We start from the raw sequence: 27,519 nt of genomic DNA on the forward strand, positions 1-27,519 counted from the left end.
TCGTTTACCATTTGTCGTACAAAGCTGTGCCATCATGCTTATACAACGAGAGCAAATCATCAATACAACCACCTGCTCTTTTCCATCTCCGTTATTCCGGACAATGCAAGCTTCCAAACGGCCGTGAACAACACGGTATGTGCAACTTTACAGTGGGAGATATATGTCTTTGTTATTTATGAACAACTCCTTTCTCTAGTGCCATCAGGCTTGTAAATGAAACTAATACTAAATAAATAAATCTGTTGTTACTAATTTGAGTTTAACGAAAATTTCACTGCGGAAAGCATTTCAACAAAGTGTATTACAAGAGTGGCCACTGCAGTACAGTAAAGTTTATAGTTTGTAATAGATGTAAGAACATAACGCGGAAGTTCTAAAAGAATATATTTCTTGTAGGAGTCATAAACACTCAAATAGGCGACCTGTTGAAAGACTCTAAAACCAGCAAGACCGCAGTTTTTGTCTATGCGAAAATACATTGCCATAGCAACCAGTGCAGTGCCGTGGCGCCGCATTCTGCAGGTGTAACCAGGCGGCCAGGCAAGCAAGCGCGACAGACAGCGTGTGACCGCGTGTTTTTGCATACGCACCACCCTCACCGACCGTGTTGTTGTCGGTTCGCCTGTTTTTGCGCTGTGTGTTGGCAGCAACGGATGGCACATCTTGCATAGAACGACGAAATTGCCAGCTCTGCAAAAACGAGCGGTCAACCGCCATCGCACGCTCTGGCTTTTCTGGCCGCCTCATTAGACGCGTAGAAACACGGCGGTACGGTGCTGCACTCGCCGCCGTGGCAATCCATTATTAAAGCCACATAGGCATGCAGCGTGACCCTGGCGGTGGGAAGCGAATGCGCAAGTTGGGAACTGGAACCAGGAACTGATGAGCAGGCGTCCGGCTCTTTCTGCCGCACATGGGCAGTGGACACCTATCTTGAACCCAGCGAATAACGTTACACGTAGCTGCCTTGCTCGACTGAGCTCTGGTGGCGCGTTCTAAAAAGGGCTGTTCACCTTTGTAGCTATAATGTCGGCGTACATGTATTTGCAGAAGACGCATATGTTGCAGAGTGGCATATCACACGGAGGAACGGTGGAAAACGGCTTCAGTAAACTTTTTTGTCCCCTTTTGGTATTTGGGCTAAGATATTCCGGGCTCTTTCCTAGGCGCGTGTCTTTAAAAAGTACCTAAATACGCAAAATCTGTGTGGCTTTTTTTGCGCATAGACTTCTCGTGAGCGTTCTTCAACGTAGCAATGCGCATGTATCTCCTACATCCTCTAGACTGCCCTGAATCGACGTGCAAGAGTGTGAATCCGCCTCATTTTCTGCTTGCAAAAAGCATAATTCCAGTGTCGCGTACTTCAAGAACGGTACATAAACATTCCATTAGACTTGCACGGCCCAACACCGGAAGCCTTGCACCTAAATTGTTCGTCAGTGAAGCTCAAGATGCTACCACTAGATAACAAGCCAATAGCTTTGGTATTGATGTCTTAAAATCTTCTCAAATTAAATTATTATATTCTAATGTTGTAATTTGTTATCATGAATGTTATTAACAGCATGTTCAAAACATGCATCCTCCTTGACAGAATAAAACACGTTAAATCCTAGTCTCAAAAAGGGTGACAGGGAATCGATTAAGATTTCGGCGCATCTGGATGTTATCATTGTTTAGAAAAATAATTCGAAAACTACCGTAAACGGCCTAACAAGCAAGCGTAACAAATTTAACCTTCTATATTCCAAACAATACTCGTTTCGTAAATTTTACGTGACTGAATTAGGTATTGCATCGTAAACTTTGAAAATAAAACGTGCCCTAGGGTTTGGTAATATTGAAGGCTCAGTTTTCATTGATTTATGCAAACTATTTGAAACTCTGCAGTCACGTTTTTTTCCTACAAACTATAAGCTCTGGGTATTTGTGGGCCAGCCCTTCCTCATCAGCTATTACCTAACAACGAGGACGCAAGTTAGAGATTACATTACAGGGGCTCCCTATCGCATACTATACACATAACGAAAGGTGTCCCAGAAGGCTCGCTTTTGGCCGTGAATGAAGTCCTTTGAAGGGTGGCACATATTTACACGTACTCAGTGACCGGAGTTGATCGGACGGCTGGTCTACCACGCTGTTCTCTTGGAAGAGCAGCCCAATGCACTACCCATTCGACAACGAAATGCCCAGTAACCCAGGAAGGCGTGTTGCGTACTCCAGGGTAGCGTACCGTACTGCTGCCGAGAAGTAGCGGCGCCTGCTTATCGAAGCTCGACCGACATTACTCACTGGGTAGCGTGGCGTTGCGGGCGGGCTGCAGGCATCCGGTAGATCATGGCGACCAAGCAGGGGCGAGACAATTTGCTAGTGCGAAACTTGCACGGTTTATTCAAAGGTAGTTGAAAGAAAATAAGAAAAGCATGACGTATCAAGTATCATGTCTGAAGTCTCTCAAAAGTACATTTCGGAGCATCTTAAATAGGCTCTCTACAAGTGTGGGCGGGATCTTGCTTCCGTCCAATGACACATGATAGGCACGGAGAGAGGTCGCCCGTGGGCTCCGGCTCAGGGGTAGGGTGAATGACCTCTCCGGCGCCCTGGGGTCCGGCCAAGAGAAGGTGGAGGGGATGAGGTCGCTCGTGGGCTCCGGCTCAGGTGGTAGGGTGCATTACCTCTCGCCACGTGGTGTCAGACGCCAACCCTAACAGCATCTCCGGCGGGGGAGGAAGATCCCGACGTGTAGGGGCCAGCAGCCGCTGTACGAGGGATCGGCGTTTCGGTATCAGGATTCCCCGTAGAGGTCACGAACCCTTCGTTCGTAGCAGGTAGATTCCGGGGAGTGGTCATCCGTCCTCGTGGCGCTCTTGTGACTTTTCTCCTTGGTCTGGTCCGGTGAAATTGGTCTTGCAAGCAGGTCTCCGTCTCCTGCGTGGGCAAGCAACCATCCCAGAACAGTGCCGGACCCACAACTACAAAGCAGCGAGCGCAAGGCCACTCTCCCCCAAGACACACCCGGCTTTTAACAAAAAAGAAAACCCGCTACACCTTTCCCATTTCCTACGCGCGTCCTCCCCCCCCCTTAACACTAAAAACAGCCATTTCTTGAAAGCGTTAAGACGTCGTTATTAAAATCAGCTAACAATCGGCTTCACTTCGGAAAAACATATGAATGCCCGAAAAATATGCCACCGAAACCCGGATCAGCATGAGGCTTTCGATACTCTAGGGGCAACGACTTAAACCGTCGGCATTGCCGTTAAGCTAACCCTTCTTGTAGCGAATATCGAAGGTGTACTGTTGAAGAGCCAAGATCCAGCGCAAAAGACGTCCGTTTTTCGTAGACATGGACTGCAGCCATGTGAGGGGACAGTGGTCAGTCTCTATGGTGAATCTTGAACCAGCGACATAGCAAGCTAGTTTCTGTACCGCCCAAACTACGCAGGCGCATTCCTTTTCTGATGCACTGTATGCTGCCTCACGAAGTGAAAGCTTTATACTGGCGTACAGTACAGGGTTTCCGTTCTCGTCATCTTTCTTTTGACAAAGCACCACCCCCATACCCCTGTCACTGGCCTCACACTGGAGAATGAATGGCTTAGAGTAGTCGGGCGCGTTCAACGCTGGCTGACTCGTTAGTGCGTTCTTCAGCATACTAAAAGCCTTTTCTTTTGTGTCATCCCACTTTACCGTTTGTGGTTTTGTTTTTCTGAGAGCATCCGTTAAAGGACTCGCAATCTCGGAATACCGCGGAATATATCTTTGGTAATAACCCGCCAAACCAAGGAATGATCTGATGTCACGCTTGGTGCGTGGTTGCGGGAAGTTGTCTATCGCGGTCAGTTTAACCTCGGAAGGCCGACGATGGCCTTGCCCTATTACATGACCTAGATAAGCTACCTCCGCGCGTACCAATTGGCATTTGGGAGCCTTCACAGTTAAGTTGGCCTCTCGTAGCCGACACAACACGGTTCGCAGGTGTTGCATATGGTCCGCCCATGATGAAGAAAAAAGAGCTATGTCATCGAGATAGGGAAGTGCAAAGTCCTCCATTCCTCGTAGCACCTGGTCCATTAGACTAGAGAAGCAATATGGCGCATTCTTCAATCCAAAACTCAGGACTTTCGGACGAAAGGTTCCCATCGGGGAAATAAACGCTGCAAGCCTGCTTGCCCTCTCGGTCTACGGAACCTGCCAATACCCTCTGACTAAATCGAGCGCAGAAATGAAATTAGCACTGGACGCTTTCTCAAGCCTTTCCTCGATATGCGGTATTGGATAAGTCTGGTCCTTCGGGATTAAATTGAGCCTGTGGTAGTCGATACACGGCCGCGGCTCTTTTCCTGGGACCTCAACCAAGATAAGAGGTGAGGTATAATCACTCTCTCCTGGCTCGATTACACCTAGCTCTAACATCTCGTTTATTTCAGCGGTCATGACTTCACGTTGACGAGGCGAAACGCGATAAGCTTTCGAACGAACAGGGTCCGACGAGGTTAACTCGATATCGTGAACGATCGCAGTCGTCCTGCCCGGTGTGTCTGAAAATAAGTCTTTAAATTCAAACACGAGTTCCCTCAGTTCGGACCTCTGAATGGGATTCAACTGCGCCTGTTCTACTAACTTATCATTGGTCTCGTCAATGACTTTTGTCTCCGTCACCGCTGGTAACTCTGGAAAGTCGACAGGCATTTCCTCATGTTGGTTATTCAACGAGGGTTTCTCGATCATTCGCTTTTCCCAAACTTCGAAGCGTCGCGTGCGAGCCGTTCTTTCATAGTAATGCTTAGCATTGTTTTGTGCTTTACGCATTTCCTCCTCAGCAATCATTGTTGCAGGGCTTACGTTTAACAACTTTCTCCTACATTCTGCCTCTCGCGACATTTCAGGCTCCGCTGCTTTCCTGGTTTTTTTCATTAGCTGGCGTACTTTCCGCCTCATCCCCTATAGGGCTATCCTGTTCAGTACTGGTTGACGAATCAGCTGTCAAACCTGTTCTCTCCACCACTGGACATTCGTGCACTGACTTGGAACGAGTTAGGGCTTGCACTGTTCCCTCACTAAACCCGATTCCTTTGCGTCGTAGCAAATCCTCTGATTGGTTAGAAAACAAATATGGGTACTGCGGCGGGAGATGTGCCGAGACGGCGGCTTCAGTGTCCAGTACTGCGAAAGGGCCTTCAATACGAATTTTGGCCGCCGGGAGACAAACACTGGAGGCCTCTGCGGCTTGCCTTATCGAAGCACATTCCCCTGTGAATGACGTAGTAGTTCTGCGGAAACCCGCAAGGTGGAGAGAAGTAATTGATAAAGGGAAAATCAGACATCCACCCGCTCGTAGCAATTGCTACAAAGGTTTCGGTACGAACGGGTGGATGTAGCAAAAGGGTTTCCTTTGTAGCAATTGCTACGAACGGGTGGATGTCTGATTTCCCTTTATCAATTCCCCTGTGAACTGGCCTGCCTCTACGTACGGCGGATGCACTACGTCCATTGTGGCTGCCGAGTCGCGAAGCACTCTACGCGGTTTGCCGTTTACCACGAGGTCTCGATTGTACGGTTCGAGCAAGTTCAGATTCTCTGCGTTACTACTTAGTGAGATCAACACTACTTTGGGATTTCTGCACCCCATGGAGATATGCCCCGTTTGCCGACAGTTGTAGCAAACTACTGGTTTCTTGGCCTCGAAAGCCTTTTTCTTTTGCTTTTCTGCCCTCTGTTCGGGTGACTCCTTTTCTCCTTCGCTGTCCTCGCCACTGCTTTTCCCTGAACCTGATCTTTCCTTAGTTTTATACTGACTCGACTTTGACCATCGTTTTGGCTTGTCGTGTCTGCATTTATTCATCTCCTCCTTAGGGGCTTCGCTGCCTTCGTCCGCACGGCGAGTAACGTACTCCTCAGCGAGATCGACCGTTCTCGAAACAGTGTCTACGCCTGGCCTATCCTGAACCCAATGCTAGATGTTTACTGGCAGCCGGCGGTAGAACTGCTCTAAGACAACGCAGTGCATTGTCTTTTCGGCATCGCCGAGTGCACCTTCTTCTCTGAGCCATTTCTTCAGGTTTACCTCCAAGGTGTATGCAAAATCTGAACATGATTCACTTTTGGTCTTCTCGACTTGCCTGAACTTTCGCCTGAATGCTTCAGCCGATAATCTATACTTTTTAAGCAGATTTGCTTTGACTTCGTCGAAGTCCTATGCTTCTCCTTCACCCATGCGGGCGATAATATCAGCTACCTCACGTGGCAGTAACGTAAGCAAGCGTTGCGGCCACGTGTTTCTCGCGAATTTTGCCTTCTCACACGTGCGCTCAAACTATACCAGAAAAAGACCTATGTCCACTCCTACTGCGTAGGGTGCCATCAAGTCTGTCATTCTGCGCTCGCTTTCACGTGCGTTTGTGCTAGGTCTTTCGCTATTTTGTGCTTTCAGAAGCTCAATCTCTAGGCGCTCCAGTTCGAGGTCGCGCTCTTCTTTGGCCTCACGTGCTGCCAGCTCGCGCTCCTCTTTTACCTCTAGGCGCTTACGCTCTTCTTTGGATTCACGTGATGTCCGTTCGCGCTCCTCTTTTTCGTCTCTTTCTTTAATGCCCTCTAGGCATTCCGTCAGTTCCTCGTCGTCTGCCCCGGTCGCTTCGATTGCGTCAATGATCTCCGGCTTTCACTTTCATTCGGCAATTTGGAAGCCCAACTCTTTGGCCAAGCTCAACAATTCCGGCTTCTTTAGTGCCTTCAAGTTCATGGCTGCCCTTAGTGCTGCTAAACCTTCACTCTATAAAACCTTAACGTACTCAAATTTCCGTCAACGGTTTAAAGAAAAATCACTGCAATGTACTTTCCAAAAAATACGTAAAAGCCAAGTGATATCTCAGTTAAGAAAAGCCGTGCACTCACCATATGCAGTCATGATTCAGACACCTTCCTTCCGAACGTTGTTGCCAGGACGAAGAGGCTATGATCTAGTAGTTGTCGTCAAAGTTGTGGTCTCCGGGATTCCGTATCCCAATCGCTGCCAGCCAGTTTGTTGCGTACTCCAGGGTAGCGTACCGTACTGCTGCCGAGAAGTAGCGGCGCCTGCCTATCGAAGCTCGACCGACATTACTTATTGGGTAGCGTGGCGTTGTCGGCGGGCTGCAGGCATCCGCTAGATCATGGCGACCAAGCGGGGGCGAGACGATTTGCTAGTGCGAAACTTGCACGGCTTATTCAAAGGTAGTTGAAAGAAAATAAGAAAAGCATGAAGTATGAAGTATCAAGTCTGAAGTCTCTCAGAAGTACATTTCGGAACCCCTTAAATAGGCTCTCTACAAGTGTGGGCGGGATCTTGCTTCCGTCGAATGACCCGTGACAGGCGCGGAGAGAGGTCGCCCGTGGGCTCCGGCTCAGGGGTAGGATGAATGACCTCTCCTGCGCCGTGGGGTCCGGCCAAGAGAAGGTGGAGGGGATGAGGTAGCACACACGATGCCATGACCAAGAGAAGGTGGAGGGGATGAGGTCGCTCGTGGGCTCCGGCTCAGGCGTAGGGTGAATGACCTCTCCGGCGCCGTGGGGTCCGGCCAGGAGAAGATGGAGGGGATGAGGTCGTTCGTGTGCTCCGGCTAAGGGGGTAGGGTGAATGACCACTCGCCACGTGGTGTTAGACGCCAACCCTGACAGGCGGCAATACGGTTAGGTACACAGATACATAGGAAAATAGATATTTGGCTGCCGGAAAGTCGTTAAGTACGCTAAATGTGCTGACGAAATCAAAATCACGGTCTCACGGCCATAAGCGTGCCCCAAGGCTAGGTAATTTTTTTTTCTGTGCTTTTCAACGTAGCACAGAGGACCCTTTCCAACGTGTACGAAAAGATGAACACTGCTCGACACGGCCCCTGCATGGACTGCGTAAGCATACAAGCGCTTGGAGGTACGAAGAGAAGACAACAAGACGCTTAAGAGGAGGCAGTAAAGAGAATATAACGGTGTCTGACGACTTGTCGACTATCATGTGTCTCCGATCAAAGCGCGAGCTTTCAGCTAATTTGTGTGCTGGAGTACTCAAATGTCTTAAGGGCAGAGAAAGCATCGGGCTGCTGGGCTATCGAAAGTTCTTGCGGAACCCTTCGTGGCGAGAACTTGGGTCACTGGGTATTTACAAACGTGTTTCCGTCCAACTAGGGTGACTTGGTGTGTGGCGCTGGCCATGTGCCTCTCTTGGAAAAAAGAAAAGAGAAGCTTCTCTAAAATTTGCCGCTGCCTAGCGGAATAAATTTAGCATCAATATTGACATCTGTACGCATCACCCAAAAATCATGTGATAATTACTGTTGTTTCCAGAGACACTGTAGTATTCACGCCTAAATAAATAATCCGGATAAAAATAAAATCTGAAAATATATATTCAGGCAATCTTGTATAACATATGTTCATTTACGCGCACCCGATTGTGCGACAACACCGCCAGATGGCGCCATTTCTCCATAGAGAAGCGCAAAAGAGTCCGGCTGCGTGCACGTCTTAAGCATAATGCTATTTACAAGTGCAAATATATTGCGTTCCCACATTCTTCCAACATGTTTACGACACTGGTTATATTTAGACATTTGGGCAACTGCAATGACTATTTCAATAAGAATAGCAAGAAATTGTACAATCGGTAGAATGGTTCAAATGTTGCGGCATACTTTTGTGCGGCTTTTAAACAGATCTGTACCTGTGCTCCATTTCTTCGGCGAATAAATGAATTCTGAGGTTTTACGCGCCGAAACAGCGACTTGATTATGAAGTACTCCGTTGTGGCGGAGTACGGATTATTTCTGAGCATCAGGGGACCTTTCGAGTGCCCCCAATGCATGGGACACAGGCGTTATTGCATTTCGCCGCCATCGTAATGTGTCCGTTGCCGCCGGGATTTAATCCCACGACCACGTCCTGAGCAGCGTAGCATCATAGTAGCTAAACCACCGCACGGTGTCCAATTGTCCTGTACTCTCGTAGTTGTAACAACTAAACATATCTTATCCAACTCATATTTCCTGTGAAGTACTTCAGGATGTTTTATGCTGATTTATTGTAGTATGCACGCTATTATACACGGTGTCCCACGTGTCTTGAGCTCCCAAACAATAAAATGCCAATTAGCTGGACAGAACCAAGGTAATGTTGTTTGCCTTCTCTTGGAGACACTCAGTTTATTGATATTTTATTTCCCACTAATTATTTAGTCATAATTAAATTTTCAACTTCTCAAATATTGTGACAATGTGAAAAGTGTCAATGAGAAAGTTGTACATCAACATGAAAAACTCCTGATGCAGCTTTTAGTTGCTCAACACCTGCTACATAAAAGCGTTTTTCCTAGAGTGAAAGAAGCCCGCGCACACGCGCAGAGTCGCGAGCGGCCAGTCGAGCGGCAACTTTACGTGCATTGGCGGGGTTACTTCACGCTCGCAAAAACTCTCTTATGTAGCACGCATTGAGCAATTGAAAGCTGTATCGGGAGATTTTTCTGTACGTCTACAATATTGTAGTTGATATTTCTTATCTGATTATAATACTAGAATAGTTGATTATCTAATTGAGACTAATTATCTAATTAGGCGGAATGAAAAAAAAATGCGTATCCCTAAGTGATGCCAAACAACGTTAACTTGGTGCTGTCCGCCTACGTGGCATTCGCATATTTTTAATGTTTGGCTCAGGTTACGTGGCACACCCAGTAGAATACGCTTGATATAAAGTCTCGCGTGCTTGGCTTACGCAAGAATCATAGCGTCATGGCATCTGTGTATTCAGATGCCTGAAATTGATGTTTTGTATTTCGTTTTTGTTTAAAACAGCTGTGTAAAACAAAATCAGCGCAAGAACAATACTTTGAATATACTGTAACCTGAGAGTTCCACGTACAGCAGCGTTCTCATTGCTTTATTTTTCCACTAGACTGTATAGTGAATACGAAGCGTATACTGAAACATTTCTGCGCAATATTTTTAATAATTTGCCGGTACTTATCTTCTTAATAAATGGTTGCTCAGGTACAATAATTTACTTTTAGACGTTGACTGCAAGTAGTAATCCAGTATTGCGAATTTTTACTTAAGTGTGCTTATCTGTCTTGGATAACTGTTTTTAATCACGTTTGCAGCTGCCGTGAAATACCACTCAAAAACACATTTTGCTTTGCCAAAACCACTTTTCTGTGCATTATTTTATGAAACACAACAATAAATTACTTAGAAATATTACTCTTGATTATATCAAATGGATCGAGTGATTCAGACGTTTTGCTATAGAATGAGATAGTTTACAATCAAATAAATCTTTAGCTTATTAATATGTCGTGCCATGGGTTGAGAAGGTGACTAAATGACCTAAGACCGAAGAATATTAAACACCGGAAAAGTGAATTACCATGTTTTTACAGCTAGAAAAAGTGCACTAGTCAATCGGCCTATCATAACATTTGCACCTCTTTTTGTTAACCCCAGCAAAATGAGTTTTCTATTGCTCAAGCAATTCTTAAATGAAACAAAAATTTGTTTATATTTTGTTTCGTTACATACCAGCAGGATATCGACGCCGGATAGCTCAACACTGGAAGGAAGATCAAAATCACAAACATAGAGCAACGATTCAGTGTAGCGCAGACTGAGATATCATAATAACTGTGAACCTAAAGTTTTTAAGTCGCGCATAATGCAGTAATAAGTGAGATCCATTTGACATTCACTTAGAGCGATAATGCAGCAACGCAGTGTTGCGAAACAATGTAGTGCTCAGTATCTGCAGCCAAAATGGTTAACTGGGCGAGCTAATCTTAGGTTATAGTCTGCGCGCTTGCTAGGTAAGCGCGTAGAGGCGATATTGTCAGGCGTCCTTTGTTGAGACGTATTTGCCCCTTCGCACTTTACTTAACAATGAACATCTGTAGTTGTTAAAAGGCAAGGGTCAAGTAGAGGTCGAGCGTGCCGCACAGCAACGAGGTAGGCACAGTTTGTTCATAGCCGTGGTGGCCCAGACGCAACCTGGGAAACTCTTTACGACGTGTTGCTTCCAACGAAGAGTCGTCTGAACGTGCACGTATACCGTATAGCGAACACATAATGGTGGCAGCGCCAGGTTTCATCAATGGTGGCCGAGAAACGATGATATAATAACCAGAAACGCGAAGCGCAACATCATCCATGCGCTGTAAAGAGTACCTAAGAAATCGAGTGTACACTACCTCATAAGCACAAAGACCTCTATACTGAGAGAAGAAAGCGCTGCGAAGCGGGACGTATATTGGTCCAGTTAACGGCTTTTCTAGTAATAAGGAAAAAATGAGGGGAGAAGTAAAAGTGCATTCAAGATTGTAGTGAGCGAAGCACTAGGCAGTAACGCTTCAAATTCTGGAGACAACTGTCAGTCTGTAAATGGATCTAGGATGGAAGGGTAAAGGTCTTGGCACGGAAAAAACGAACGACGCGCAATTGACGAAAATAATTCGAAAGTGAGTCCTCTCTTATAAAGTTATTCCGACAATTTTATTTCTTTAGGCACTGGGCGGACGGGCACTAAATACACTGGAAAGTGATCCCGTCTCCTTGTCCATGAAACGTGTAAATGAGATGTATGCTTTTGCCACGTAATATGCGTCAGAAGATGCACAGCCGTGACTGCAATACAGTTGCACTTCACCGACTTCGTAGGCATTCAGCAGAATGCTCGAGATATGTTGAACGCATGCGAGCATGTTACAGTGTGCGCGAAATAGGAAGTATTTTTTTTTTTTTCAAGTTTGGACCTTATCTCACGAAAGTCGCAAAATTAACACACTTGCATGTACACACAGTATAACTCCACAGGCAATGAATAATCACGCAGTCATGTAGAAAAAGTTACTTGGGAGTAATCTCAGTTATTAACATACGATTTCACATGTATTGAAATAACAAGAAGCGTCAATTCAGGGTAAAAGTGCACTAAAATTTACTCCATAAAAGTGGTGTAGAGGCATTGTTATTACAAAACGGCAAATAAGTAAATAGAAATCCTATTTAGAGATACGATGTATAGAAACATCGGATTCGTAAAGTATAGTGTGCAAGGAAGCCCTTGATTAATGTTCCTAGCAACTGTCGAGTCATCAGGGTCGTCACAATCTAATTCATTTCATGATGATTGTCGATGGTGGTGCAGTTAGTATTCGACGAAAGCTGCGTTAGCATTACCGAGAATAAAGAAGATCTAGAGCACCTCAACGCTTCTCAACATCAGTGGGTTAATCGCAATTGCAAAAGCCTGGAACTTAAGATTTGTCATTCCATACTCGCTATTCGGGTTGGATTTGTATTTCATAAGTGTGACATTTGCCATGCTCCGGTTCTCCGTGAACCTTTATAAATAACAGCTCTGTTCCTGTTCCACTTTCTTTTTTCAATCATGTCACTGCGCAACTGCTACAGTGCCTGATGATAAACACTGCTTGACAGTTACAGAGAGCGCTGCGACCAAGTATGAGAAACTAGTTACAGTCGTTCACGAAAGCACACAAATTGTGTTATGACATGGCTGTCGTTGAGAGCAATGCAACCTGGCACTAAGCGCATCCTAAGTAGTTCACGCCTGATGCATAATTAACTTCGGCAGAGGCAATACGCTGGGCCGTTATAGAAACTAAATGCCAAACGCATTACTGTCCACCAAAGGAATTGGCTCGGCCGATTGTTTTTTTAATGATTCTGATCTTATTTCGTCAACTATTCGTTTAGCATTTTTGAAAAGCAATTCGCACAGCAGCTAGAAAACTTTGTTTACAACCAGGTTTTAATAATGTCAAACCCATATATTCTTTTTTGCCTCAGATTGTTTGTTGTCTTTTTTTGTTTTTTGCATTTGTGAGTGCACGCTTAGTACCTACTTATACCGCAATAAATATTTCTGCTAGTATATATATTCATCTGCGCTTGATTAGTTATCATTATTTGATCTAATATTTGATACAAAATCGCCACTGCAACTTCGTGGCTATTGCATAATGCTGCTAAGTACGAGGTTGCTTCTTCAACTCCCGCCTGCTGTAGCCATATTTCGATGAGGACAAAATACAAATATGCTTATGTATTGCGCACTGGGTGTACGTTACGAGCGCCAGCTAGTAAAATTTTGTCTGGAGTTCTCCACTAACATGTGCGTCGCAATAATAAGATTTTGTTGGCACGGAAAAGCCTGGCACTTAAGATTTGTCATTCCATACTCGCTATTCGGGTTGGATTTGTATTTCATAAGTGTGACATTTGCCATGATCCAGTTATTAAGCAAGCTGAGCTTGACGTTTACTGTGTATTTCGCCAAAACCAGCGCGCACACACATCAGCACAACGGCAACACAAGTGTACGTGCAATTAGTTATGGAGGTGCCCTTTTTTCAGCTGCACTACATTTTTTTACAAGATTGTCTATGGCAGATCAAGGGTTAGCATAATGCTGTCTTCCATAGGCATTTGAAAAAATTGGTGCAGCTAAGAAAGATGGTTGAGGTTTAACACTTGTACACCTAGTTGTCACGAGCTAAAGGAGTGTTTGGCTTAGTTTTGCAAAGAGTATGCACAGGGTGTTTCATTAAGCTTAGGCAACAGTCTTTCACACACGTTACACAGGCTGCCGAACGGGTTTTTTGTAAAACCGCGGTGAAACCTAACCGTCGTATCGAGCTTGCCGCAAGCTGTTCGTCAAACGTTATTTGTGGGTGCCGTCACTTGTCCCCTTCTCCTTGTTTTGTTCATGTTGCTGAAAGACAGCGGTGGTTGCAGTAGGATTGATCTTGGCACGCTTCGGCGCTTGGTAAGCTCATCCATAATCTGTTAATCTGGCCTGCCTTTGCTCCGGTGTTTCATCAGGCAACTTCGCCTTCGCTCGAGATTTCGCAGCCCACCGTCTTGCTATATCTGCTGGATGACCAGATCCAGCCGGTTGCTTGCGCTGAAGTGCACGCGCGCCAAGCACACGCCCAGCCGGCATGCCATCCATGACGAGAGTGAGCGACGAAGTGCAAGCAAATGCACCCTTATGCGTCTCCGACGTTATCGGCGCGTAGGCGAGCGTCATTCAGCGCCGGGCGCGTCGGAGCGCGTTAGCTGCATCGGGTTACGTTGGCTGCGCAAGTGCGTCAAACTATCCGCCTAATTATAGACGCTTTTGTTCTCCCCAACCTGGCGCAACGTGTGCGCGCGCTCGCGCTACGTCGGACTACAGTTAGCCGTTACTTACCGTCGCCTAGTAACGTGGTACCACAGAGGCGAGGTTCAGAGGTAGCGCACCTGCGACTAGAGCTTCTCCGCAGGGGATCACGTGGCATTTCGTTTGTGCATCTCGAAGTTGGCCCTATATACATTTTTCTACATTCCAGAGGTATTGAATACACCACGGCTTCTGTGCGCTCCACAAAACGATTCTGGTGATCTATACGTGACCCTTGCTGGTTTATCGGCTCTTCAGCATTAACGCATCGGCAGAGGCTTTTCAGATTTTCCGGGGCAGTAAGCACTACATTAACTCCAGCTTTGTGCCCAATTTTTTTCAAGCAGTGAGATAAGTTTTGCACGTTTAAATCACCAGAATCGTTTTGTGGAGTGCACAGAAGCAGTCGTGTATTCAATACCTTTGTAATGTGGAAAAAGGTATGTAGGGCAAAATTCGAGATGCACAAACGAAAGACTAATGGAACGCAAACTTAGCGTCGAGCAAGCTAACACGAATCTAGGTATACATGTCAGGGATTGCCCCTCCAAAGCCTGCGTCGCAGAATTCGGACGCTGTGAAGTGCTGAAGAAAGACAATGACCAGCTGGTCCGGGAGATAATTGAGGCAGCCGATATTACCAGACTTCGTGACGAATGCGTTAGCACGCCGTCCTTGTTACTGACAAAAAAAATGAACTTGAGCTTTTGCGCGTACACCCACTATCTTAAATGCGAAAAAAAGTGAATGTGTCATATGATGTGCGATCACGTGACTGCGACACGTGTGGGCAATGGTATAAGAAGCCGTGTTTCTTTCAAAATAAACGTTGTTGATAGTCAGCGCTTGTGGTGTCGTCTTCTAGTCTCCTCTCTCATCTCGTCTCTGTCTACATTGCGCGCTGTTAACACCAGGATGGAAAACCAACAAGTCCCCCCCCCCCAGCTGCTATTCTAGCGAAATAAATTTCTATATTCTTTACACCGAACGAGTATATTTAACGGTCAAGCGAAACTGCTACTGAGCGCGCAAGGCATTGATAGAAAACCACAGGAATAAAATGCCAAACTACGTGCATAAATGAAATGTCAGGGTCTATTTTTTGTTCATTGTCTTCCGACGCACATATATACTCGGTGACGTTCAGCATTCAGTGGTAGTTAACAATGGCAACGGTAAACTCCTTCGCTGTTTCTTTCGTTGCAGTCATGTTTGTCTTGCTAGTGTTAGTGATGCAAGGGGAAGAATGGTCATATGTTTTTGCAGCTCCATATATTTACAAGCGTAGTAAAAGCCATGGAAATGCACGCCCCACACCTTTTCCTCCAGTGACTCGGCCAACACCAACGAGGAGGCCTCCAGGTCCAAACCCTAGGCCATGTAAGAGTACAATTGTTATTTTAAAAAATTTTGTATAGGTGGAAGAACTGACTAGAGAGAAATGTGTCTAAGGGAGGCGTTTCGGAACTCAATATAACTCAATATATTTCAAGGTGATGAGACCTAAGATGATAATAATATTAAGGGTAAACATCATATGATAGCAAAAAAGGAAATGAAAGGTGAACAAAAAATAAATTTTCCTGCCCGTAGGGTTCTCCCCGAAAGCTTCTCCGCAAGGTGTGGATTGCACCTTGATTGCGCCTATTTCACAAACGCCTTTTCCGCATGTTTTATCTGCACAGCGTGCTAAATTATTAACGGGCCCTTCGATAAGCATCAGAATAAGGTAATTGCCGCGCAACCAGTGAGCGAACAAAAACAAAATAAGCGTAACCTGACACAAGACAGAGGGACTGGAGAAATCTAACAAAAACCTGGCTTGCTTTCTGCGTGGGATGTGAGAAACGTTCGGATGTGCACAAAAAATTTGGAGGGCGCTTGAGCATCGCCTTTAATAGTGGAGCGCGATAGCACTGAAAGATCCCTTACTGATTGTCCCGCTTTCTTGCGGATACGCGGAGGCCAGCGTTCTGGATGGTGTTACAAAGAACCGAGCGGGCGGCGCCCCTCTATGAACGCTAGAAACGCAGCAAAAGGGGTTTGTGTTTGAGTTTCCGCGTGAAAGAATTATGTTTCCTCTATATTGAAATTACAATGCGGGGCTATTATGTCTAACAGTTGCCTTTAGGTTGTACTTTACAATTTTTCGGATGCATTTTACTTCGAGGAATTCGATTAGTTCGGTAATGCCTAAGCGCCACGCGGAGGGCCTGTGTGGTTGTGGTTAGGAATGATTTTTCGCGAAATGATATCCGGCGACACATTTTTAGCGACACGTGGTCCTTAACGCTATCGTGTTAAAATAACAAGGGAGCCGGCTACACTGTGATCAAGCAGCCTCATGGCAAGGTAGAAATAAAAACGCGTACGAACGCCAGCTGGCGTTCACAGAGAATCCACACCGCATGGTCTGTCTCCTTACCCATGGACGGGAGCGTGGATCGCACCTTCTCCAGCTGAAATCTCGCTATAGCGCAATGGTGCCGATAGCACACCTACACATTCCCATGTGTTACCGAAGCGTATGAATTGTCAGTGCCAATTCCCTGGCGAGCAATACACGCAGAAGCGATACAAAACACTGCTCTTCACGGGAAAGAAAGCGATCGAGTGGTGTGAAGTCAATGTAAGAGTCAGGTTGCACGCATGTACATCTATATTTATACGTGACCTCCGTGGCTACTAGAAGGCAACCTAATGCAGGTCGGCCACTGCTACTGTCTTAGAAATATTTTGTCTGCGTCTGTACGACAAGCCACTGGCCTTGCATCGGCGTTCTAAAATTCCGTTTTTCTCGATTGTTCTCTCATAGGTAGTGCTGATTGAGCTTTACAAGATGTTCTCCTTAGGCTAAATTTTCCCGAACACGCCCACAGTTCGCTCTTGGCCTGCATTTGACCTAAGGGTTTACCCGAAAATAAATGCCACCACAACCTGTTTCACGTGAGTTTTGATGCGTATGATATATTTCTTGGAATACATTGCATTTCTTTCAGTTACGTGATTAGACGGTCGCACAAAAACAAAAACTCCCGGCGGGTTGTTTCAGGGACGCTGCCGCAGTGAGGTTGCTTGAAGCGTCTGGTGCCTGCTCCAAATGAAGTATGGGCACTGTGTTACAGCATGGCTGTAACCAAATACATGTTTTTTATTTAGTCACCCATTATAGCGATTACATGCTTAACTCATGCTACAGCTAGTTGTCTCATGGTCCAATTTGGCAATAGTTCTCCCTTTCTATTAGTGGCGGACCCGTTTGCTTCTTATAGAAGAGGGCGGGGGTGCTTGGGTACAGAAATGACCTCATACTGATGACACTCGCAGCTGCCCGGCGCCACACGAGCCCGCCGCATTTGTAAATAGTTGGGGCTCCAGCGCATTCGCTTCCTATGGAGATCGACAGATACCATCGTAGTCAAAGTGTTTGGGTGAGGCTTCGCATGGCTCTGTCTTCTGGCCTCAGCCTATTCATGCTATTTCTGGACCATAAGCGCGAAGACAATGGGGCACCATGGCCAAGGAAGCGTCAGATGTCGGAAAGAAATTTGCTACTTCTAAGCCTTACAACTCGTGATGAAAACTGGTTTAGGGTCGATAGAATACGCCCACTATAGTATAGTGAGCTTCCTTAAAGCCACCACTCCCGCTCGAAGAGGCAAACGTACTGCCGAGCTAAACCTCTTCCAACGGCACGCGTGAGGCTCAGAAGAGTTCCGATTCAGTCATGCGTGGTTGGACAACAGCGGCATCTGCGTGTGCAACACATTCAGAATCGAGTAATGACTTCCTTTCGCTACGTAACGGTACCAATGTAAGGCTCATAGGTAGCACCAGTTGCAGAAATATAAGCGATATATTACTGTTACATGACATCGTTACATAATGGTCTTAGAATACGGCCCTCTATGCTGCCGAAAGGAAGGACCTTTCGCCTCATTAATTAAAGTGGGCAGCCCATTTAATGGGTAGGGCAATTATCTGGTGGCCTGTTAAAGTTCGAGAATCTGTGCCAAGGGAAGTGAAGCGTATCTCTTGTACGAGAGAGAACAAAGGGGTGTGATGAAATTAGAAAATTTGCTGGCTTAAGGTGGGGTCCCATGGCACAAGGCAGCTTAATTGGAGATCGTTCGTAAAGGCCTTCGTCCTCTATATACAGTGAAGGAAATGATCCTGAAATCAGAAGTTTGTGATATGTGTAATTCGCCATGATAAAGAGATGTTGGCTGCTCTTTGGGCTAGGTTTTGGTCCGAACAGACATCCTCGGCACCATGCATGTCATATCGGTATGTGTGCATTCGCGACCAATTCCACAAGATGAATGTGTCAAGGTATGTTGCTTTAAATAGAATAGAAAATGTCGCCCTATGTGCAACCCACACAATCGAGTAGAAGGTGGCCGCTTTATGAATAGCCGTTGCAACAAAGTTGAAGCTAGAATTCTAAGGATATTGGGGGATGCAAGGGACTCTCAAATGGGACGCTGTGTATACATTAGGATATACTAGCTGTCTAGATCTGTGTATTCAGCACTGTTGCTGGTAGCGAGATTGTCACAGTGTGTGCTTGCTGTATATCCTTAAGGCTTCGTATGTAAAGGGCGATAAAAGGATATGAGGCAGATTACAAAAGAATGTTATCGCTTTCCTTTGTATTCATATTTATTTTTTCTGCGAATTTAATGTGTGTTATCATTGCGTTCAGCGTAATGTGATGGCATTGTTGTTGCCCAACACTATTAGGTAGTATAGTCTCCACTATACTTCCAGTGGTTATATTAAAGCCTGAATTCTTGTACAACAGAACTAAAATATTAGGTAATTGCGCCGCCAAAACCACTCTCGGTGAGCACATCAATATCCGCTAATCAATATTAAAATTGGGTTCGCCTTGTTCGACCATACATCGATCCATCTGTGATCCCTCCATACAATCCGTTACAAGAAAAATGACAAAAGCTATATTGTAGCCCGGCAAGCTTGCGGGAAGTAGGGAGAGCTTCGGCACCCGTTTTGACATGGTGGCTGGGACCGGAGCATCACGGACTCCTCCGGCGATGGTGGCCCCAGTCTCCTTATAAAGGCGAAAGCCTTAGACGGCTCATGGGACGAAAAATCTCATGTCCGGTGTTATGCCACCAAAATTCACAACGATTCGAACACTCAACTTTTGGTGGGTGTAGCGCGCACTACCTGTGGCGTTAATTAAGGTGAATTTAATTAGGACCCACTACATTTGGTGGAATTAGAACCCACTACCTGTGGTGTTAATTAAGGCGAGTATAATTAGAATCCACGACCTTTACTGGAAGTAAAAACCTCGACATCTTGTGTTAATTATGGCTCTTAGGCCATCGATTCCTTTATATGAAAGCGTGAAGCCGAGGCGAAGAAGGCGCTTCAGCACAACCTTCGGTGTTAAGGAAATTTAACGAATATATAGTTAATTAAGGTATTCGGACCCCTTACCTTTGGTGGGGATCAAACCGCCTTGGAGATTTGGTCGAACCGGCGTTACCTCCAATGCAAAGTTCACTACAGCCCCTACATAGACAACAGTACCGAACGAACGACGACGACAAGCGCCGACTTCCAACTGATTTTTTTTTCGAATGGCAAGCCTATATAACCAAGACACCAAGTGAAAAGCCAGTATGAGTACACATTCAAAATTCAAAATAACCATAACCGCCTATCTAAAGACTAATCAGAGCGCATGTGCGATCTCAACAAAGCAAGTTACATATCTGTTAACGTAATTGACGGCTTACTAACCGGACACCCTTAGTGATCACCGCTGCTTCAATGATAAGTTTAGTGTTTTCATTAGGATGCCTAGCCAGGGTACTTGTCTTTTCAAAGAACGGAGTACTGCCACATTATGCACAATGGGCACCTAGAAACCTCTCTCGCCCTTTGCGCATTTTATTGCTATGTTCTTGCAGTCTAACATTTAGACATCCACCTCACTGCCCTACATAAAACAGACCGCATCTCAGGGGTATTTTGTAAACTGCACCTTTCGAACAATCTGCAAGCTTTTTTGTTGGGATTGATACTCCAAGAACTACGTTGTTTAGCAAGATGATTAGCTCTAACGGAAAGCTGTGTATGCATTCTAGGCCCAGAAAATACTACTTCCACACCTCCTCTTTGAACTATTTTCTTATATTTGTGAGATATCCCATGGATCTACGGAAGATCAGCCACTTTAGTTCTTAGGTCATGTACCTGGGGCTCGATCCTCTGAGGATCAATGCCTAACCTGCTTCACAACTTCTCTGAGAGTGAGGCACGAAGACTGCCAGGGTGCCCAGCCGCCTTCAAGTTAGCGATTTGTGAACTGAAACTAAGTTCGAATAAATTATAGCAGTACTTCTTTAGTGCATCATGCAAGCAAGTATGAACGATACCTCTCTTAATCAGTTCTGTATAGGCGTATTCATAGAAAATTAGAGGCTTATTGGCTCGCGGCTCATAAATCCAGCATAAAGAATGCCGAGTGTTGGATAGCTTCACATCTGGAAACCTATAAGGGATCCATTCTACGGAAGTCCATGCATCAATGAGAGCCGGGCTAGGCATTCCTTCAACAGAGCCAACGTCTGCCGAACAGAGGACGCCACACAGCTGCCCTCACAGTTAAGCAGAACCAGAAAATCATGCACAAAACAAAAGGCTTTCCCTTTTTTCACTGCCCAGCCGTGACTGGACGTTCTTTTCTGGATAAGCCAAAAATTAATCGCTTAAATAGGGAGCGATAGAAGACCCTCTATATATCCAGCTTTCTTTTCATGAAAACTGTCTCATTCCATTCGGCGAAAGTTGAGGATAGGTAAAGCTAAAGCAATTTGATAAAACCGGCAACAGAAACACCACGTTAATAGTACAACGCCAAAGCACCAGAAGTGAAAATAGTTTCTTCAGTTAGAACTAAGAGTGCCTCACAATACAAGTCTTTAATATCTATGGCCATAGAGTTAAACCAAACGTCAAAATACTGAGAAAGGTAGTGCATAATGGCGAAAGGTTCCTTAACCAGAAACGGATCATTGTCATCTAATATTTAGGCCACAATGCTTGAGACGCACGTGCCCACGCAGTCATAGGCACCTACTACGGGGCGACTCTGGGGCCTGAGCCCCCTCTGGACTTTTTCGGAGGGGCCACGGTCGCCCCCCGCACATATCGTAACTTCCTCTGCCCTACCCTACCACCTGAAGTGTCATTGCCAGTTTTGTCACTCAGATCAACTCAGATTTCTTTCGAGTTGCCTCGAACTTTTCACTTAAAATTTTATTGTGCGAATAGCTTACTTCTTCATTGTTGGCACGTACTTGTAGAGCTTGTAATTCATACTTTCTTATTATTTCTGGAAATCCTGTCACTATAAGGACAGGCGTATTACAAGCATCAGCGGCGGCTGCCTCATCTGTATTTCCTTATCTAAACAATGCTTTAATTATCCACTTTAAACATCATGTACATACACAACATATTTAAGCATATGCACAGAATAAAGCTTATTATATTTTTGAAGGAAAACGATGTAGCCAATTACCAATTATATCTTAAGGTATGGATAGCCTTATGTTGCTTCATGTTCACCTCGATTCAAGTAGCTTTGTGTGCTTTTTTGACCCTGAAGGAAACGTATGGACTTCAGTGACCCCTTTGGCAGACTCTTATCAACGGCGTGTGAAATACACGTGAATTATACGTGTCTTAGTATTGCTTCTCGTTTCAGTAAGCAATGCTTACGGCTATTGAAAAAAGTCGCTTATAATAATTCACACCATCTATAGGGATGGCAACATCGTTGCATGCATGCAGAGGTCATAAATGTATACAGGGTGTCCGAATTAACTATCACGCGCTAAAATTTAAAAAAGAAGAGCAATGTGTTACTCCGAGAAAACCAAGTCCATATTGTGTACAGTACAGTGGAGTAGATGCCAGTAACTTTTTCGTTACTAAGATTTATTTAGGTAACTGTAAATCATTGTCTAACTCGAGACGTTCTCTCCTAATTACCGAAGTATCAATGAGGCATCTGTAGACACAACGAAGGTACTGTAAGAAAGAAGAAATGCACGGTGCAGAGCTCCTCAGCCGGATCGCCAGCGCTACTGAAGTGGGACTCGGACTAGACGATGTTCCTGGTGTAACTGGCTAAGCCTACGCTGTTGCGTCTTCCTGTCGGCGGCCTTCTTGTCATCCACTGCCGTGTCGCACTTCTTGTGATGCCATTCGGACTCTGCATGGCGCCCGCGGCTTTTGAGCGGATGATGGACACGATTTTTTGAGGCCTCAAATGGAACACGTGCTTATGTATTTTGGATGATGTATTAATGTTTCCACCAGACTTTCCTACTCACCATCATCACTTGGAGCAGGTTTTACGCTGTCTAAGTGACCTTAGCCTCCAACTAAACCTGAAAAATGTAACTTTGGGGCCCGCAAGCTGACAATTCTCGTATATGTGTCGAAGGACGGCGTTTTCCCTGATGCCGCTAAGCTCCGTGATGTTAAAGAATTCACGAGGCCAACGTCTCTAAAAGGATTGCGCAGTTTTATTGGGCTCTGCTCGTACTTGCACCGCTTTATTCGAAATTTCGCTTCGATTATGGCAGTCGACAGAGCATGTTCGGGGAAACCCCGATCTTTCCGCGTGACCCCCCGCTTGCGATGATGCCTTCGCAACGCTACGTCGCCTGCTCACAACACCACCGATACTGCGCCATTTCGATCCAACTGCACCCATGGAAATTCACATGGCTTATAGCGGTGCTGGTCTTGGCACTGTGCTCGCCCAGCGAAAGTCCCGTTGCCAAGAATATGTTGTTGTTTGCGCGAGCCGCACTCTTATGAAAGCTCAAGCGAACTAGTAAGTCACGAAAAAAGAATATCTGGCTATCATTTGGGCCATTACAAGATTTCGTCCATACCTGTATGGCCGGTCCTTCGATGTCGTTACCGATCACCACACGCTTTGCTGGTTGTCGTCTCTCAAGGATCCCCGCGGTCGCCTAGCTCGGTGGGCACTGAGGCTCCAAAAGTACGATATCTACGTTGTCTACCGCTCAGGAAAGAAGCACGCCGATGCCGATGCTCTTTCGTGCTCGCCTGTCCACGCCGCCATTTTCAGTGTCTCCGTTCTAGACGACCCACTTCTTCCATTCGCTTCTGTCGACATGGCTTTGGAGCAGCGCAAGGACTCCTGGATTTCATCTTTCATAGATTACATCTCTGATTCACCTGCACGTCCACAATCTCGAACATTACGTCGACAAGCATCGCACTTCGCCGTGCGCGACGGAATCGTCTATCGCAGTAACTAAAGTTTCGACGGCCGCAAATGGCTGGTTGAATTACCCCGCCAGCTCCGCACTGACGTATGCGCCGCTTTCCACCCAGACTCTCAGTGCGCACACGCTGGTCTCTTCAAGAGACCAGCGATTGGCGTGGAATGTACACATTTGTGCAAAAATACATTCGCTCTTGCATAGAATGTCAACGCCGCAAGTCTGATCCTTGCCGTCCTTCTGGACCACTGCAACATTCGCCGTGCCCTTCGCGACCCTTTGACCGGGTTAGGTAGACCTATACGGACCTCTGCCATACACAGCTGCTGGCAATCGCTGGGTCATTGTAGCTATAGACCACCTCACTAGGTATGCAGAAACGGCCGCTCTACCTGCCGCGACGGCTCGTCAAATTGCCTGCTTCCTGCTTCAACGCTTCGTTCTACGTCACGGCGCTCCCCGCGAACTTCTTAGCGACCGAGGCCGCGTTTTTGTGGCCTATGTCATTCAAGAACTTCTCGCTGAATGCCGCGTTATTCATGGCTGTACCACCGCATGTCACCCGCAAGCAAACGGATTGTCAGAGCGCTTTAACCAAACTCTTAGTGACAAGTTTCCGATGTATTTCGCCTCCAACCACATCAACTGGGGCCTCATCCTTCCCTATGTCTCCTACGCCTACAATTCGGCACCCGAGTCATCGACGGGCTTTTCTCCCTTCTTTCTTCTATATGGCCGCGAACCATCATTTCTCATTGACACTATTATTCCTTACCGCCCCGACTTACCAGAGGGTACACCGGTTTCCGAAGCCGCCCGGTATGCAGACGAATGTCGGCAACTAGCTCGCTCCCTTACAACGCAATAACATGTGCGACAGAAATTTCGCAATGACGACTGGCGCCCTCACCACCAGTTTCCGCCTGACGCTCTCGTTTGGTTGTGGGAGCCTCCTACTTTGGCACCAGGTGTCTCCTAGCAAGTTTGTATCTCGATACCACGGGCCCTACTGTGTTCTACAGCAAACTTCTCCGGTGAACTACGTCATCGGAGTTCTGACGCCCCCTAGGTACCTCCGTCGCAGAGGCCGCTAAACTGAGCACGGAGATCGGCTCAAGCCGTATCACGAGCCCTTCGTCCTCACAATGCCTTAGGCCTCCTGTGTGGCTCCGTATTTAGCGAGAGGGGAAGTTGTGAGCAAGAAAAATGCGCCGTGCAGAGCTCCGCAGCCGGATCGCCAGCGCTTTTGAAGTGAGGATCGGGCTAGACGCTGTTCCTGGTGTGACTGGCTAAGCCTAGGCTGTTGCCTCTTCCTGTCGGCGTCCTTCGTGTCGTCCACAGCCGTGTCGGACTTCTTTGCCATAGCCCATGTAACTGTGGTGTTTTCAGTGACGTGAAAATGGCGCACTAATTTTTCCGACTGATAAATAAACCCTGCTAAATATGGAAAATACCGCGTGACTGCGGTCCTACACGTATCATAGATCAGCGCCCTCGAATAGGCTCCCTCCGAGATAGCCGGAACAAAAGAAAGAAAATAAAGGAAGGACATCGCGATCGAGCTAGTTCCTTATCTGCCGCGCCCCGGCTCAAGTAACACATCGCGTTAGGTGTTGGTAGGAAACAAGCTGTTATAGCTGTTAGCGTAGATAAATTGCACGGATTATAGTTTTCTTACTTTTTTGTCACAAAACATGCCTCATATGAATCATGGAACTGTGGCAGTAGACCAAACACTTTGACTATCATCATAAGTTATGAAAAGCTGAGACAAACTAGCAGCTTCATAAAATAGCGGCGGAGGACTCAATCTCTGAGTCCTAGCCTACGCACAGATGTTGTAGCATTTATGGCATCAAACCGTCATACTAGCGTGCGGGACGAGGCCGCCCTGGTACCAATTTCCAAGTCATCAGTTTGGAGGATTTTATTGGACCACCTTTCACCCGTACCATCTTAGCCAACACCAATGCTTGGAAAATAGGGACCTGTAGATTTTTTAGATTTCTCGAATTCGGTCCTCACAAGTCACCGGACTATTTGAGCAGCATCATGTGAACAAACGAAGCCAATTTTCACAGAAACGCCCAGGTAAGTTTGCATAGTGTACACACTTGGAGGGACTCCAATCCACACTGGGTAAAGCACAATCGGCACCATTACCAATGATCGTTCAATGTGTGGTGCGGAATTTACGCTGGTGCTATTATCCGTCCCATCTTCTTCGATCACAAACTGGCTGGGCCGCGTTACGCGGATTGGATTGGATTGGAGAAACTTTAATTATGCCTGCAGTTGGGCGCTCGCGCGCCCCGACGAGGGCCTACGTCATCCTCGAAGGTGCCGTTACACGGCGCGGGTCTCCGCTCGCCGTTGCCGGCTCGCTGGGTCCGTGCCTTTCGAGCGCCTCGAGGACCTGCTGGACGGCCCAGAGCTGATCGTCTCGGTCGTAGCTCTTCGCGGCTGCCTCGAGCCGCGGTGGGAGTGCTCTTGAGTTAGCGTCTTCTGGATATTTAATGCAGTCCCACAAGATGTGCGTGTAGTCTGCGGTCCCCCTCCGGCAGACTCTGCACATATCTGTCGGATATGTCTCGGGGTACATGCGATTTAACAGTTTCGGGCTCGGTAGCGATCCGGTCTGGAGCTGTCTCAGTACTACCGCCTCCGCTCGACTCAGTCTCGGGTGCGGGGGTGGAAGAGTCCTGCGAGCCAAGCGGTAGGCCTTCGTGATTTCATTGTAATCCGTCATGCGGTCCTTGGTTCCGAACCATGTCGGACGGTCTGTCGCCGGGGCGCGGTTGGTTAGCGCTCGCGCCGCGGCGTGTGCCGTCTCGTTATGGTTCTCATTGCGTTCCGACGCGTCGCCCGCGTGCGCCGGGAACCACTTGAGTCGTACTTTTCGTTCGTCTAGTTTTACCGCTCGCAGTACGCGCTCAGCCTCCCTGCAGATTCGCCCTTTGGCGAAGTTTCGCACCGCCTGTCTTGAGTCACTTGAGTCACTCCGCGTTACGCGGAGAAAATCCGTGAAGGAGTGGTCGATGAGTTTTTCAGCGAAGCCCCATTGTCACGGCTTCCACTTCTGTGGTATCAGCAAGATGGAGCGCCCGCACAAAGCAGTAGCCGAGCACAAAACTGACTGGATGCGACTTGTCATGCGCAATAGATTGGAAGACACAGGCCTGTAAAGTGGCCGGCTAGGTCATCTGGCCTCTGTCCGCTCGATTCCTGTCTTTGGGATAATCTGAAACCTTATCTTCAGATTTTGGTACGCACTTCCCGTTTGCAGAAACAGCTTGTAGAAATTATTGTAGTAGCAATATTATATATTTTATGAGACCAAATGACATGTACCTTGTATTTTCGTGTATGTTTTATGTTCACCATGCACTTATATGCGAATTATTAAGTGCAGTACTTTGGAATCTTATCTATTGCAGTTGGTGGTCGCTAAAGCAGGATGACAAACGAACGCCGTTTTCGGTAGATCTGGAGCTTTCTTGCGCCTCAAGACCATCAAGGGTTCTGCTGTCAATTGCCCCACACAAGGATAAATCTTCTAAATAAAAATTGGCAATGCACCCTGCGTTGCTGCGCCTACGTACAGTTCAGTTGTTTAATCACTTCTCTTTTTGGTCAAGACCAGTAGCGAATAAACCGTGCCTGCTAATTAGCCGTGTGGTGCTTCAATGCACAGCACGCTGTCGTTTCGTTAATTTCCTGCCGCCCTGCAAAACTTCAATAAATGCCAATGCAAAAACGTCTCGTGCAACACGCTTATGGAACAGGTTAAAGAATTCCCTTTGTTAAAAATTAATACGGAGCCATGCACTCGCAGAACAGGAGCTTACAGTATACTGTGAGCTCCGGTACTGGAAACCCAACAATTTGATGATATTAAAGAGAAATTGTAGCGCTTTCACTAGAGGACATCAAGCACAAAGTACATCTAAACATTTACGGATTGTTTTTATTGCACATATTCGCATGACTTAGCAACATTGGATTCTGC

The 27,519-nt window shown here is 46.5% G+C and overlaps 1 long non-coding RNA gene across 1 annotated transcript; it reads left to right on the forward strand.

Moving 5' to 3' along the window:
* The first annotated feature begins 15,338 nt into the window (after positions 1–15,338).
* Positions 15,339–27,113, forward strand: LOC142589792 (uncharacterized). Its single transcript, XR_012829939.1, has 2 exons — positions 15,339–15,585; positions 26,948–27,113. It is a non-coding gene; the product is annotated as an uncharacterized LOC142589792 (long non-coding RNA).
* Positions 27,114–27,519: the final 406 nt, after the last annotated feature.

The sequence above is a fragment of the Dermacentor variabilis genome, chromosome 8 (assembly GCF_050947875.1).
Source record: "Dermacentor variabilis isolate Ectoservices chromosome 8, ASM5094787v1, whole genome shotgun sequence".
NCBI classification, from domain to species: domain Eukaryota; kingdom Metazoa; phylum Arthropoda; class Arachnida; order Ixodida; family Ixodidae; genus Dermacentor; species Dermacentor variabilis.